Source organism: Pseudorca crassidens, chromosome Y (genome assembly GCF_039906515.1).
Source record: "Pseudorca crassidens isolate mPseCra1 chromosome Y, mPseCra1.hap1, whole genome shotgun sequence".
Classification (NCBI taxonomy): Eukaryota; Metazoa; Chordata; class Mammalia; order Artiodactyla; family Delphinidae; genus Pseudorca; species Pseudorca crassidens.
In genome coordinates, this window is record NC_090318.1 from 93690 (window position 1) to 110377 (window position 16688).

A 16688-nucleotide genomic window follows, 5' to 3' on the forward strand; every position below is an offset into this window, starting at 1 on the left:
CACTAACCCGCGCCCTCACACGTCCGCTCCCCCTAAAGCGTTGTCGTACGCTCACCTGGACCCTAAACCGTCCCCGTCCCCTAACCCTAACCCTAGCCCGAACCCTAACCCTAACCCTTCCCCGAAGCCTGACCCTCACCCGTCCCCTAATCCTAACCCGTACGCTGACACTAACCCGCGCTCTCACACGTCCGCACCCCTAAAGCGCTGTCGTACCCTCACCTGGACCCTAACCCGTCCCCGTCCCCTAACCCTAACCCTAGCCCGAAAACTAACCCTAACCCTTCCCCGAAGCCTGACCCTCACCCGTCCCCTAATCCTAACCCGTACGCTGACACTAACCCGCGCCCTCACACGTCCGCTCCCCCTAAAGCGTTGTCGTACCCTCACCTGGACCCTAAACCGTCCCCATCCCCTAACCCTAACCCTAGCCCGAACCCTAACCCTAACCCTTCCCCGAAGCCTGAACCTCACCCGTCCCCTAATCCTAACCGGTAGGCTGACACTAACCCACGCCCTCACACGTCCGCTCCCCCTAAAGCGTTGTCGTACCCTCACCTGGACCCTAAACCGTCCCCGTCCCCTAACCCTAACCCTAGCCCGAACCCTAACCCTATCCCTTCCCCGAAGCCTGACCCTCACCCGTCCCCTAATCCTAACCCGTACGCTGACACTAACCCGCGCCCTCACACGTCCGCTCCCCCTAAAGCGTTGTCGTACCCTCACCTGGACCCTAAACCGTCCCCGTCCCCTAACCCTAACCCTAGCCCGAACCCTAACCCTAACCCTTCCCCGAAGCCTGACCCTCACCCGTCCCCTAATCCTAACCCGTACGCTGACACTAACCCGCGCCCTCCCACGTCCACTCCCCCTAAAGCGTTGTCGTACCCTCACCTGGACCCTAACCCGTCCCCGTCCCCTAACCCTAACCCTAGCCCGAACCCTAACCCTAACCCTTCCCCGAAGCCTGACCCTCACCCGTCCCCTAATCCTAACCCGTACGCTGACACTAACCCGCGCCCTCACACGTCCGCTCCCCCTAAAGAGTTGTCCTACCCTCACCTGGACACTAAACCGTCCCCGTCCCCTAACCCTAACCCTAGCCCGAACCCTAACCCTAAACCTTCCCCGAAGCCTGACCCTCACCCGTCCCCTAATCCTAACCCGTACGCTTACACTAACCCGCGCCCTCACACGTCCGCTCCCCCTAAAGCGTTGTCGTACCCTCACCTGGACCCTAAACCGTCCCCGTCCCCTAACCCTAACCCTAGCCCGAACCCTAACCCTAACCCTTCCCCGAAGCCTGACCCTCACCCGTCCCCTAATCCTAACCCGTACGCTGACACTAACCCGCGCCCTCACACGTCCGCACCCCTAAAGCGCTGTCGTACCCTCACCTGGACCCTAACCCGTCCCCGTCCCCTAACCCTAACCCTAGCCCGAAACCTAACCCTAACCCTTCCCCGAAGCCTGACCCTCACCCGTCCCCTAATCCTAACCCGTACGCTGACACTAACCCGCGCCCTCACACGTCCGCTCCCCCTAAAGCGTTGTCGTACCCTCACCTGGACCCTAAACCGTCCCCGTCCCCTAACCCTAACCCTAGCCCGAACCCTAACCCTATCCCTTCCCCGAAGCCTGACCCTCACCCGTCCCCTAATCCTAACCGGTAGGCTGACACTAACCCACGCCCTCACACGTCCGCTCCCCCTAAAGCGTTGTCGTACCCTCACCTGGACCCTAAACCGTCCCCGTCCCCTAACCCTAACCCTAGCCCGAACCCTAAACCTATCCCTTCCCCGAAGCCTGACCCTCACCCGTCCCCTAATCCTAACCCGTACGCTGACACTAACCCGCGCCCTCACACGTCCGCTCCCCCTAAAGCATTGTCGTACCCTCACCTGGACCCTAAACCGTCCCCGTCCCCTAACCCTAACCCTAGCCCGAACCCTAACCCTAACCCTTCCCCGAAGCCTGACCCTCACCCATCCCCTAATCCTAACCCGTACGCTGACACTAACCTGCGCCCTCACACGTCCGCTCCCCCTAAAGCGTTGTCGTACCCTCACCTGGACCCTAAACCGTCCCCGTCCCCTAACCCTAACCCTAGCCCGAACCCTAACCCTATCACTTCCCCGAAGCCTGACCCTCACCCGTCCCCTAATCCTAACCCGTACGCTGACACTAACCCGCGCCCTCACACGTCCGCTCCCCCTAAAGCGTTGTCGTACCCTCACCTGGACCCTAAACCGTCCCCGTCCCCTAACCCTAACCCTAGCCCGAACCCTAAGCCTAACCCTTCCCCGAAGCCTGACTCTCACCCGTCCCCTAATCCTAACCCGTACGCTGACACTAACCCGCGCCCTCACACGTCCGCTCCCCCTAAAGCGTTGTCGTACCCTCACCTGGACCCTAAACCGTCCCCGTCCCCTAACCCTAACCCTAGCCCGAACCCTAAGCCTAACACTTCCCCGAAGCCTGACCCTCACCCATCCCCTAATCCTAACCCGTACGCTGACACTAACCCGCGCCCTCACACGTCCGCTCCCCCTAAAGCGTTGTCGTACCCTCACCTGGACCCTAAACCGTCCCCGTCCCCTAACCCTAACCCTAGCCCGAACCCTAACCCTATCCCTTCCCGGAAGCCTGACCCTCACCCGTCCCCTAATCCTAACCCGTACGCTGACACTAACCCGCGCCCTCACACGTCCGCTCCCCCTCAAGCGTTGTCGTACCCTCACCTGGACCCTAAACCGTCCCCGTCCCCTAACCCTAACCCTAGCCCGAACCCTAACCCTAACCCTTCCCCGAAGCCTGACCCTCACCCGTCCCCTAATCCTAACCCGTACGCTGACACTAACCCGCGCCCTCACACGTCCGCTCCCCCTAAAGCGTTGTCCTACCCTCACCTGGACCCTAAACCGTCCCCGTCCCCTAACCCTAACCCTAGCCCGAACCCTAACCCTAACCCTTCCCCGAAGCCTGACCCTCACCCGTCCCCTAATCCTAAGCCTTACGCTGACACTAACCCGCGCCCTCACACGTCCGCTCCCCCTAAAGCGTTGTCGTACCCTCACCTGGACCCTAAACCGTCCCCGTCCCCTAACCCTAACCCTAGCCCGAACCCTAACCCTAACCCTTCCCCGAAGCCTGACCCTCACCCGTCCCCTAATCCTAACCCGTACGCTGACACTAACCCGCGCCCTCCCACGTCCGCTCCCCCTAAAGCGTTGTCGTACCCTCACCTGGACCCTAACCCGTCCCCGTCCCCTAACCCTAACCCTAGCCCGAACCCTAACCCTAACCCTTCCCCGAAGCCTGACCCTCACCCGTCCCCTAATCCTAACCCGTACGCTGACACTAACCCGCGCCCTCACACGTCCGCTCCCCCTAAAGAGTTGTCCTACCCTCACCTGGACACTAAACCGTCCCCGTCCCCTAACCCTAACCCTAGCCCGAACCCTAACCCTAAACCTTCCCCGAAGCCTGACCCTCACCCGTCCCCTAATCCTAACCCGTACGCTTACACTAACCCGCGCCCTCACACGTCCGCTCCCCCTAAAGCGTTGTCGTACCCTCACCTGGACCCTAAACCGTCCCCGTCCCCTAACCCTAACCCTAGCCCGAACCCTAACCCTAACCCTTCCCCGAAGCCTGACCCTCACCCGTCCCCTAATCCTAACCCGTACGCTGACACTAACCCGCGCCCTCACACGTCCGCACCCCTAAAGCGCTGTCGTACCCTCACCTGGACCCTAACCCGTCCCCGTCCCCTAACCCTAACCCTAGCCCGAACCCTAACCCTAACCCTTCCCCGAAGCCTGACCCTCACCCGTCCCCTAATCCTAACCGGTAGGCTGACACTAACCCACGCCCTCACACGTCCGCTCCCCCTAAAGCGTTGTCGTACCCTCACCTGGACCCTAAACCGTCCCCGTCCCCTAACCCTAACCCTAGCCCGAACCCTAAACCTATCCCTTCCCCGAAGCCTGACCCTCACCCGTCCCCTAATCCTAACCCGTACGCTGACACTAACCCGCGCCCTCACACGTCCGCTCCCCCTAAAGCATTGTCGTACCCTCACCTGGACCCTAAACCGTCCCCGTCCCCTAACCCTAACCCTAGCCCGAACCCTAACCCTAACCCTTCCCCGAAGCCTGACCCTCACCCATCCCCTAATCCTAACCCGTACGCTGACACTAACCTGCGCCCTCACACGTCCGCTCCCCCTAAAGCGTTGTCGTACCCTCACCTGGACCCTAAACCGTCCCCGTCCCCTAACCCTAACCCTAGCCCGAACCCTAACCCTATCACTTCCCCGAAGCCTGACCCTCACCCGTCCCCTAATCCTAACCCGTACGCTGACACTAACCCGCGCCCTCACACGTCCGCTCCCCCTAAAGCGTTGTCGTACCCTCACCTGGACCCTAAACCGTCCCCGTCCCCTAACCCTAACCCTAGCCCGAACCCTAAGCCTAACCCTTCCCCGAAGCCTGACTCTCACCCGTCCCCTAATCCTAACCCGTACGCTGACACTAACCCGCGCCCTCACACGTCCGCTCCCCATAAAGCGTTGTCGTACCCTCACCTGGACCCTAAACCGTCCCCGTCCCCTAACCCTAACCCTAGCCCGAACCCTAAGCCTAACACTTCCCCGAAGCCTGACCCTCACCCATCCCCTAATCCTAACCCGTACGCTGACACTAACCCGCGCCCTCACACGTCCGCTCCCCCTAAAGCGTTGTCGTACCCTCACCTGGACCCTAAACCGTCCCCGTCCCCTAACCCTAACCCTAGCCCGAACCCTAACCCTATCCCTTCCCCGAAGCCTGACCCTCACCCGTCCCCTAATCCTAACCCGTACGCTGACACTAACCCGCGCCCTCACACGTCCGCTCCCCCTCAAGCGTTGTCGTACCCTCACCTGGACCCTAAACCGTCCCCGTCCCCTAACCCTAACCCTAGCCCGAACCCTAACCCTAACCCTTCCCCGAAGCCTGACCCTCACCCGTCCCCTAATCCTAACCCGTACGCTGACACTAACCCGCGCCCTCACACGTCCGCTCCCCCTAAAGCGTTGTCCTACCCTCACCTGGACCCTAAACCGTCCCCGTCCCCTAACCCTAACCCTAGCCCGAACCCTAACCCTAACCCTTCCCCGAAGCCTGACCCTCACCCGTCCCCTAATCCTAAGCCTTACGCTGACACTAACCCGCGCCCTCACACGTCCGCTCCCCCTAAAGCGTTGTCGTACCCTCACCTGGACCCTAAACCGTCCCCGTCCCCTAACCCTAACCCTAGCCCGAACCCTAACCCTAACCCTTCCCCGAAGCCTGACCCTCACCCGTCCCCAAATCGTAAGCCGTACGCTGACACTAACCCGCGCCCTCACACGTCCGCTCCCCCTAAAGCGTTGTCGTACCCTCACCTGGACCCTAAACCGTCCCCGTCCCCTAACCCTAACCCTAGCCCGAACCCTAACCCTAACCCTTCCCCGAAGCCTGACCCTCACCCATCCCCTAATCCTAACCCGTACGCTGACACTAACCCGCGCCCTCACACGTCCGCTCCCCCTAAAGCGTTGTCGTACCCTCACCTGGACCCTAACCCGTCCCCGTCCCCTAACCCTAACCCTAGCCCGAAACCTAACCCTAACCCTTCCCCGAAGCCTGACCCTCACCCGTCCCCTAATCCTAACCCGTACGCTGACACTAACCCGCGCCCTCACACGTCCGCTCCCCCTAAGGCGTTGTCGTACCCTCACCTGGACCCTAAACCATCCCCGTACCCTAACCCTAACCCTAGCCCGAACCCTAACCCTAACCCTTCCCCGAAGCCTGACCCTCACCCGTCCCCTAATCCTAACCCGTACGCTGACACTAACCCGCGCCCTCACACGTCCGCTCCCCCTAAAGCGTTGTCGTACCCTCACCTGGACCTTAACCCGTCCCCGTCCCCTAACCCTAACCCTAGCCCGAAACCTAACCCTAACCTTTCCCCGAAGCCTGACCCTCACCCGTCCCCTAATCCTAACCCGTACGCTGACACTAACCAGCGCCCACACACGTCCGCTCCCCCTAAAGTGTCCTACCCTCACCTGGACCGTAACCCGTCCCCGTCCCCTAACCCTAACCCTAGCCCGAACCCTAACCCTAAACCTTCCCCGAAGCCTGACCCTCACCCGTCCCCTAATCCTAACCCGTACGCTTACACTAACACGCGCCCTCACACGTCCGCTCCCCCTAATAGCGTTGTCATACCCTCACCTGGACCCTAAACCGTCCCCGTCCCCTAACCCTAACCCTAGCCCGAACCCTAACCCTATCCCTTCCCCGAAGCCTGACCCTCACCCGTCCCCTAATCCTAACCCGTACGCTGACACTAACCCGCGCCCTCACACGTCCGCTCCCCCTAAAGCATTGTCGTACCCTCACCTGGACCCTAAACCGTCCCCGTCCCCTAACCCTAACCCTAGCCCGAACCCTAACCCTAACCCTTCCCCGAAGCCTGACCCTCACCCGTCCCCTAATCCTAACCCGTACGCTGACACTAACCCGCGCCCTCACACGTCCGCTCCCCCTAAAGCATTGTCGTACCCTCACCTGGACCCTAAACCGTCCCCGTCCCCTAACCCTAACCCTAGCCCGAACCCTAACCCTAACCCTTCCCCGAAGCCTGACCCTCACCCGTCCCCTAATCCTAACCCGTACGCTGACACTAACCCGCGCCCTCACACGTCCGCTCCCCCTAAAGCGTTGTCGTACCCTCACCTGGACCCTAAACCGTCCCCGTCCCCTAACCCTAACCCTAGCCCGAACCCTAACACTATCCCTTCCCCGAAGCCTGACCCTCACCCGTCCCCTAATCCTAACCCGTACGCTGACACTAACCCGCGCCCTCACACGTCCGCTCCCCCTAAAGCGTTGTCGTACCCTCACCTGGACCCTAAACCGTCCCCGTCCCCTAACCCTAACCCTAGCCCGAACCCTAAGCCTAACCCTTCCCCGAAGCCTGACTCTCACCCGTCCCCTAATCCTAACCCGTACGCTGACACTAACCCGCGCCCTCACACGTCCGCTCCCCCTAAAGCGTTGTCGTACCCTCACCTGGACCCTAAACCGTCCCCGTCCCCTAACCCTAACCCTAGCCCGAACCCTAAGCCTAACACTTCCCCGAAGCCTGACCCTCACCCGTCCCCTAATCCTAACCCGTACGCTGACACTAACCCGCGCCCTCACACGTCCGCTCCCCCTAAAGCGTTGTCGTACCCTCACCTGGACCCTAAACCGTCCCCGTCCCCTAACCCTAACCCTAGCCCGAACCCTAACCCTAACCCTTCCCCGAAGCCTGACCCTCACCCGTCCCCTAATCCTAACCCGTACGCTGACACTAACCCGCGCCCTCACACGTCCGCTCCCCCTCAAGCGTTGTCGTACCCTCACCTGGACCCTAAACTGTCCCCGTCCCCTAACCCTAACCCTAGCCCGAACCCTAACCCTAACCCTTCCCCGAAGCCTGACCCTCACCCGTCCCCTAATCCTAACCCGTACGCTGACACTAACCCGCGCCCTCACACGTCCGCTCCCCCTAAAGCGTTGTCGTACCCTCACCTGGACCCTAAACCGTCCCCGTCCCCTAACCCTAACCCTAGCCCGAACCCTAACCCTAACCCTTCCCCGAAGCCTGACCCTCACCCGTCCCCTAATCCTAAGCCTTACGCTGACACTAACCCGCGCCCTCACACGTCCGCTCCCCCTAAAGCGTTGTCGTACCCTCACCTGGACCCTAAACCGTCCCCGTCCCCTAACCCTAACCGTAGCCCGAACCCTAACCCTAACCCTTCCCCGAAGCCTGACCCTCACCCGTCCCCAAATCGTAAGCCGTACGCTGACACTAACCCGCGCCCTCACACGTCCGCTCCCCCTAAAGCGTTGTCGTACCCTCACCTGGACCCTAAACCGTCCCCGTCCCCTAACCCTAACCCTAGCCCGAACCCTAACCCTAACCCTTCCCCGAAGCCTGACCCTCACCCGTCCCCTAATCCTAACCCGTACGCTGACACTAACCCGCGCCCTCACACGTCCGCTCCCCCTAAAGCGTTGTCGTACCCTCACCTGGACCCTAACCCGTCCCCGTCCCCTAACCCTAACCCTAGCCCGAAACCTAACCCTAACCCTTCCCCGAAGCCTGACCCTCACCCGTCCCCTAATCCTAACCCGTACGCTGACACTAACCCGCGCCCTCACACGTCCGCTCCCCCTAAAGAGTTGTCGTACCCTCACCTGGACCCTAAACCGTCCCCGTCCCCTAACCCTAACCCTAGCCCGAACCCTAACCCTAACCCTTCCCCGAAGCCTGACCCTCACCCGTCCCCTAATCCTAACCCGTACGCTTACACTAACCCGCGCCCTCACACGTCCGCTCCCCCTAAAGCGTTGTCGTACCCTCACCTGGACCCTAAACCGTCCCCATCCCCTAACCCTAACCCTAGCCCGAACCCTAACCCTAACCCTTCCCCGAAGCCTGACCCTCACCCGTCCCCTAATCCTAACCCGTACGCTGACACTAACCCGCGCCCTCACACGTCCGCTCCCCCTAAAGCGTTGTCGTACCCTCACCTGGACCCTAACCCGTCCCCGTCCCCTAACCCTAACCCTAGCCCGAAACCTAACCCTAACCTTTCCCCGAAGCCTGACCCTCACCCGTCCCCTAATCCTAACCCGTACGCTGACACTAACCCGCGCCCTCACACGTCCGCTCCCCCTAAAGCGTTGTCGTACCCTCACCTGGACCATAAACCATCCCCGTCCCCTAACCCTAACCCTAGCCCGAACCCTAACCCTAACCCTTCCCCGAAGCCTGACCCTCACCCGTCCCCTAATCCTAACCCGTACGCTGACACTAACCCGCGCCCTCACACGTCCGCTCCCCCTAAAGCGTTGTCGTACCCTCACCTGGACCGTAACCCGTCCCCGTCCCCTAACCCTAACCCTAGCCCGAAACCTAACCCTAACCTTTCCCCGAAGCCTGACCCTCACCCGTCCCCTAATCCTAACCCGTACGCTGACACTAACCAGCGCCCACACACGTCCGCTCCCCCTAAAGCGTCCTACCCTCACCTGGACCGTAACCCGTCCCCGTCCCCTAACCCTAACCCTAGCCCGAACCCTAACCCTAACCCTTCCCCGAAGCCTGACCCTCACCCGTCCCCTAATCCTAACCCGTACGCTAACACTAACCCGCGCCCTCACACGTCCGCTCCCCCTCAAGCGTTGTCGTACCCTCACCTGGACCCTAACCCGTCCCCGTCCCCTAACCCTAACCCTAGCCCGAAACCTAACCCTAACCCTTCCCCGAAGCCTGACCCTCACCCGTCCCCTAATCCTAACCTGTACGCTGACACTAACCCGCGCCCTCACACGTCCGCTCCCCCTAAAGCGTTGTCGTACCCTCACCTGGACCCTAAACCGTCCCCGTCCCCTAACCCTAACCCTAGCCCGAACCCTAACCCTAACCCTTACCCGAAGCCTGACCCTCACCCATCCCCTAATCCTAACCCGTACGCTGACACTAACCCACGCCCTCACACGTCCGCTCCCCCTAAAGCATTGTCGTACCCTCACCTGGACCCTCAACCGTCCCCGTCCCCTAACCCTAACCCTAGCCCGAACCCTAACCCTATCCCTTCCCCGAAGCTTGACCCTCAACCGTCCCCTAATCCTAACCCGTACGCTGACACTAACCCGCGCCCTCACACGTCCGCTCCCCCTAAAGCGTTGTCGTACCCTCACCTGGACCCTAAACCGTCCCCGTACCCTAACCCTAACCATAGCCCGAACCCTAAGCCTAACCCTTCCCCGAAGCCTGACTCTCACCCGTCCCCTAATCCTAACCCGTACGCTGACACTAACCCGCGCCCTCACACGTCCGCTCCCCCTAAGGCGTTGTCGTACCCTCACCTGGACCCTAAACCGTCCCCGTCCCCTAACCCTAACCCTAGCCCGAACCCTAAGCCTAACACTTCCCCGAAGCCTGACCCTCACCCGTCCCCTCATCCTAACCCGTACGCTGACACTAACCCGCGCCCTCACACGTCCGCTCCCCCTAAAGCGTTGTCGTACCCTCACCTGGACCCTAAACCGTCCCCGTCCCCTAACCCTAACCCTAGCCCGAACCCTAACCCTAACCCTTCCCCGAAGCCTGACCCTCACCCGTCCCCTAATCCTAACCCGTACGCTGACACTAACCCGCGCCCTCACACGTCCGCTCCCCCTAAAGCGTTGTCGTACCCTCACCTGGACCCTAAACCGTCCCCGTCCCCTAACCCTAACCCTAGCCCGAACCCTAACCCTAACCCTTCCCCGAAGCCTGACCCTCACCCGTCCCCTAATCCTAACCCGTACGCTGACACTAACCCGCGCCCTCACACGTCCGCTCCCCCTAAAGCGTTGTCGTACCCTCACCTGGACCCTAAACCGTCCCCGTCCCCTAACCCTAACCCTAGCCCGAACCCTAACCCTAACCCTTCCCCGAAGCCTGACCCTCACCCGTCCCCTAATCCTAAGCCTTACGCTGACACTAACCCGCGCCCTCACACGTCCGCTCCCCCTAAAGCGTTGTCGTACCCTCACCTGGACCCTAAACCGTCCCCATCCCCTAACCCTAACCGTAGCCCGAACCCTAACCCTAACCCTTCCCCGAAGCCTGACCCTCACCCGTCCCCAAATCGTAAGCCGTACGCTGACACTAACCCGCGCCCTCACACGTCCGCTCCCCCTAAAGCGTTGTCGTACCCTCACCTGGACCCTAAACCGTCCCCGTCCCCTAACCCTAACCCTAGCCCGAACCCTAACCCTAACCCTTCCCCGAAGCCTGACCCTCACCCGTCCCCTAATCCTAACCCGTACGCTGACACTAACCCGCGCCCTCACACGTCCGCTCCCCCTAAAGCGTTGTCGTACCCTCACCTGGACCCTAAACCGTCCCCGTCCCCTAACCCTAACCCTAGCCCGAACCCTAACCCTATCCCTTCCCCGAAGCCTGACCCTCAACTGTCCCCTAATCCTAACCCGTACGCTGACACTAACCCGCGCCCTCACACGTCCGCTCCCCCTAAAGCGTTGTCGTACCCTCACCTGGACCCTAAACCGTCCCCGTCCCCTAACCCTAACCCTAGCCCGAACCCTAACCCTAACCCTTCCCCGAAGCCTGACTCTCACCCGTCCCCTAATCCTAACCCGTACGCTGACACTAACCCGCGCCCTCACACGTCCGCTCCCCCTAAGGCGTTGTCGTACCCTCACCTGGACCCTAAACCGTCCCCGTCCCCTAAACCTAACCCTAGCCCGAACCCTAAGCCTAACACTTCCCCGAAGCCTGACCCTCACCCGTCCCCTCATCCTAACCCGTACGCTGACACTAACCCGCGCCCTCACACGTCCGCTCCCCCTCAAGCGTTGTCGTACCCTCACCTGGACCCTAAACCGTCCCCGTCCCCTAACCCTAACCCTAGCCCGAACCCTAACCCTAACCCTTCCCCGAAGCCTGACCCTCACCCGTCCCCTAATCCTAACCCGTACGCTGACACTAACCCGCGCCCTCACACGTCCGCTCCCCCTAAAGCGTTGTCGTACCCTCACCTGGACCCTAAACCGTCCCCGTCCCCTAACCCTAACCCTAGCCCGAACCCTAACCCTAACCCTTCCCCGAAGCCTGACCCTCACCCGTCCCCTAATCCTAACCCGTACGCTGACACTAACCCGCGCCCTCACACGTCCGCTCCCCCTAAAGCGTTGTCCTACCCTCACCTGGACCCTAAACCGTCCCCGTCCCCTAACCCTAACCCTAGCCCGAACCCTAACCCTAACCCTTCCCCGAAGCCTGACCCTCACCCGTCCCCTAATCCTAAGCCTTACGCTGACACTAACCCGCGCCCTCACACGTCCGCTCCCCCTAAAGCGTTGTCGTACCCTCACCTGGACCCTAAACCGTCCCCATCCCCTAACCCTAACCGTAGCCCGAACCCTAACCCTAACCCTTCCCCGAAGCCTGACCCTCACCCGTCCCCAAATCGTAAGCCGTACGCTGACACTAACCCGCGCCCACACACGTCCGCTCCCCCTAAAGCGTTGTCGTACCCTCACCTGGACCCTAAATCGTCCCCGTCCCCTAACCCTAACCCTAGCCCGAACCCTAACCCTAACCCTTCCCCGAAGCCTGACCCTCACCCGTCCCCTAATCCTAACCCGTACGCTTACACTAACCCGCGCCCTCACACGTCCGCTCCCCCTAAAGCGTTGTCGTACCCTCACCTGGACCCTAAACTGTCCCCGTCCCCTAACCCTAACCCTAGCCCGAACCCTAACCCTAACCCTTCCCCGAAGCCTGACCCTCACCCGTCCCCTAATCCTAACCCGTACGCTGACACTAACCCGCGCCCTCACACGTCCGCTCCCCCTAAAGCGTTGTCGTACCCTCACCTGGACCCTAAACCGTCCCCGTCCCCTAACCCTAACCCTAGCCCGAACCCTAACCCTAACCCTTCCCCGAAGCCTGACACTCACCCGTCCCCTAATCCTAACCCGTACGCTGACACTAACCCGCGCCCTCACACGTCCGCTCCCCCTAAAGCGTTGTCGTACCCTCAGCTGGACCCTAACCCGTCCCCGTCCCCTAACCCTAACCCTAGCCCGAAACCTAACCCTAACCTTTCCCCGAAGCCTGACCCTCACCCGTCCCCTAATCCTAACCCGTACGCTGACACTAACCTGCGCCCTCACACGTCCGCTCCCCCTAAAGCGTTGTCGTATCCTCACCTGGACCCTAAACCATCCCCGTCCCCTAACCCTAACCCTAGCCCGAACCCTAACCCTAACCCTTCCCCGAAGCCTGACCCTCACCCGTCCCCTAATCCTAACCCGTACGCTGACACTAACCCGCGCCCTCACACGTCCGCTCCCCCTAAAGCGTTGTCGTACCCTCAACAGGACCCTAAACCGTCCCCGTCCCCTAACCCTAACCCTAGCCCGAACCCTAACCCTTCCCCGAAGCCTGACCCTCACCCGTCCCCTAATCGTAACCCGTACGCTGACACTAACCCGCGCCCTCACACGTCCGCTCCCCCTAAAGCGTTGTCGTACCCTCACCTGGACCCTAAACCGTCCCCGTCCCCTAACCCTAACCCTAGCCCGAACCCTAACCCTAACCCTTCCCCGAAGCCTGACACTCACCCGTCCCCAAATCGTAAGCCGTACGCTGACACTAACCCGCGCCCTCACACGTCCGCTCCCCCTAAAGCGTTGTCGTACCCTCACCTGGACCGTAACCCGTCCCCGTCCCCTAACCCTAACCCTAGCCCGAACCCTAACCCTAACCCTTCCCGGAAGCCTGACCCTCACCCGTCCCCTAATCCTAACCCGTACGCTGACACTAACACGCGCCCTCACACGTCCGCTCCCCCTAAAGCGTTGTCGTACCCTCACCTGGACCCTAAACCGTCCCCGTCCCCTAACCCTAACCCTAGCCCGAACCCTAACCCTAACCCTTCCCCGAAGCCTGACCCTCAACCGTCCCCTAATCCTAACCCGTACGCTTACACTAACCCGCGCCCTCACACGTCCGCTCCCCCTAAAGCGTTGTCGTACCCTCACCTGGACCCTAAACCGTCCCCGTCCCCTAACCCTAACCCTAGCCCGAACCCTAACCCTAACCCTTCCCCGAAGCCTGACCCTCACCCGTCCCCTAATCCTAACCCGTACGCTTACACTAACCCGCGCCCTCACACGTCCGCTCCCCCTAAAGCGTTGTCGTACCCTCACCTGGACCCTAAACTGTCCCCGTCCCCTAACCCTAACCCTAGCCCGAACCCTAACCCTAACCCTTCCCCGAAGCCTGACCCTCACCCGTCCCCTAATCCTAACCCGTACGCTGACACTAACCCACGCCCTCACACGTCCGCTCCCCCTAAAGCGATGTCGTACCCTCACCTGGACCCTAAACCGTCCCCGTCCCCTAACCCTAACCCTAGCCCGAACCCTAACCCTAAACCTTCCCCGAAGCCTGACCCTCACCCGTCCCCTAATCCTAACCCGTACGCTGACACTAACCCGCGCCCTCACACGTCCACTCCCCCTAAAGCGTTGTCGTACCCTCACCTGGACCCTAAACCGTCCCCGTCCCCTAACCCTAACCCTAGCCCGAACCCTAACCCTAACCCTTCCCCGAAGCCTGACCCTCACCCGTCCCCTAATCCTAACCCGTACGCTGACACTAACCCGCGCCCTCACACGTCTGCTCCCCCTAAAGCGTTGTCGTACCCTCACCTGGACCCTAAACCGTCCCCGTCCCCTAACCCTAACCCTAGCCCGAACCCTAACCCTAACCCTTCCCCGAAGCCTGACCCTCACCCGTCCCCTAATCCTAACCCGTACGCTGACACTAACCCGCGCCCTCACACGTCCGATCCCCCTAAAGCGTTGTCGTACCCTCACCTGGACCCTAACCCGTCCCCGTCCCCTAACCCTAACCCTAGCCCGAAACCTAACCCTAACCCTTCCCCGAAGCCTGACCCTCACCCGTCCCCTAATCCTAACCCGTACGCTGACACTAACCCGCGCCCTCACACGTCCGCTCCCCCTAAAGAGTTGTCGTACCCTCACCTGGACCCTAAACCGTCCCCGTCCCCTAACCCTAACCCTAGCCCGAACCCTAACCCTAACCCTTCCCCGAAGCCTGACACTCACCCGTCCCCTAATCCTAACCCGTACGCTTACACTAACCCGCGCCCTCACACGTCCGCTCCCCCTAAAGCGTTGTCGTACCCTCACCTGGACCCTAAACCGTCCCCGTCCCCTAACCCTAACCCTAGCCCGAACCCTAACCCTAACCCTTCCCCGAAGCCTGACCCTCACCCGTCCCCTAATCCTAACCCGTACGCTGACACTAACCCGCGCCCTCACACGTCCGCTCCCCCTAAAGCGTTGTCGTACCCTCACCTGGACCCTAAACCGTCCCCGTCCCCTAACCCTAACCCTAGCCCGAACCCTAACCCTAACCCTTCCCCGAAGCCTGACCCTCACCCGTCCCTTAATCCTAACCCGTACGCTGACACTAACCCGCGCCCTCACACGTCCGCTCCCCCTAAAGCGTTGTCGTACCCTCACCTGGACCCTAACCCGTCCCCATCCCCTAACCCTAACCCTAGCCCGAAACCTAACCCTAACCCTTCCCCGAAGCCTGACTCTCACCCGTTCCCTAATCCTAACCCGTACGCTGACACTAACCCGCGCCCTCACACGTCCGCTCCCCCTAAAGCGTTGTCGTACCCTCACCTGGACCCTAAACCGTCCCCGTCCCCTAACCCTAACCCTAGCCCGAACCCTAACCCTAACCCTTCCCCGAAGCCTGACCCTCACCCGTCCCCTAATCCTAACCCGTACGCTGACACTAACCCGCGTCCTCACACGTCCGCTCCCCCTAAAGCGTTGTCATACCCTCACCAGGACCCTAAACCGTCCCCGTCCCCTAACCCTAACCCTAGCCCGAACCCTAACCCTAACCCTTCCCCAAAGCCTGACCCTCACCCGCCCCCTAATCCTAACCCGTACGCTGACACTAACCCGCGCCCTCACACGTCCGCTCCCCCTAAAGCGTTGTCGTACCCTCACCTGGACCCTAAACCGTCCCCGTCCCCTAACCCTAACCCTAGCCCGAACCCTAACCCTAACCCTTCCCCGAAGCCTGACCCTCACCCGTCCCCTAATCCTAACCCGTACGCTGACACTAACCCGCGCCCTCACACGTCCGCTCCCCCTAAAGCGTTGTCGTACCCTCACCTGGACCCTAAACCGTCCCCGTCCCCTAACCCTAACCCTAGCCCGAACCCTAAGCCTAACCCTTCCCCGAAGCCTGACCCTCACCCGTCCCCTAATCCTAACCCGTACGCTGACACTAACCCGCGCCCTCACACGTCCGCTCCCCCTAAAGCGTTGTCGTACCCTCACCTGGACCCTAAACCGTCCCCGTCCCCTAACCCTAACCCTAGCCCGAACCCTAACCCTAACCCTTCCCCGAAGCCTGACTCTCACCCGTCCCCTAATCCTAACCCGTACGCTGACACTAACCCGCGCCCTCACACGTCCGCTCCCCCTAAAGCGTTGTCGTACCCTCACCTGGACCCTAAACCGTCCCCGTCCCGTAACCCTAACCCTAGCCCGAACCCTAAGCCTAACCCTTCCCCGAAGCCTGACCCTCACCCGTCCCCTCATCCTAACCCGTACGCTGACACTAACCCGCGCCCTCACACGTCCGCTCCCCCTCAAGCGTTGTCGTACCCTCACCTGGACCCTAAACCGTCCCCGTCCCCTAACCCTAACCCTAGCCCGAACCCTAACCCTAACCCTTCCCCGAAGCCTGACCCTCACCCGTCCCCTAATCCTAACCCGTACGCTGACACTAACCCGCGCCCTCACACGTCCGCTCCCCCTAAAGCGTTGTCCTACCCTCACCTGGACCCTAAACCGTCCCCGTCCCCTAACCCTAACCCTAGCCCGAACCCTAAACCTAACCCTTCCCCGAAGCCTGACCCTCACCCGTCCCCTAATCCTAAACCTTACGCTGACACTAACCCGCGCCCTCACACGTCCGCTCCCCCTAAAGCATTGTTGTACCCTCACCTGGACCCTAAACCG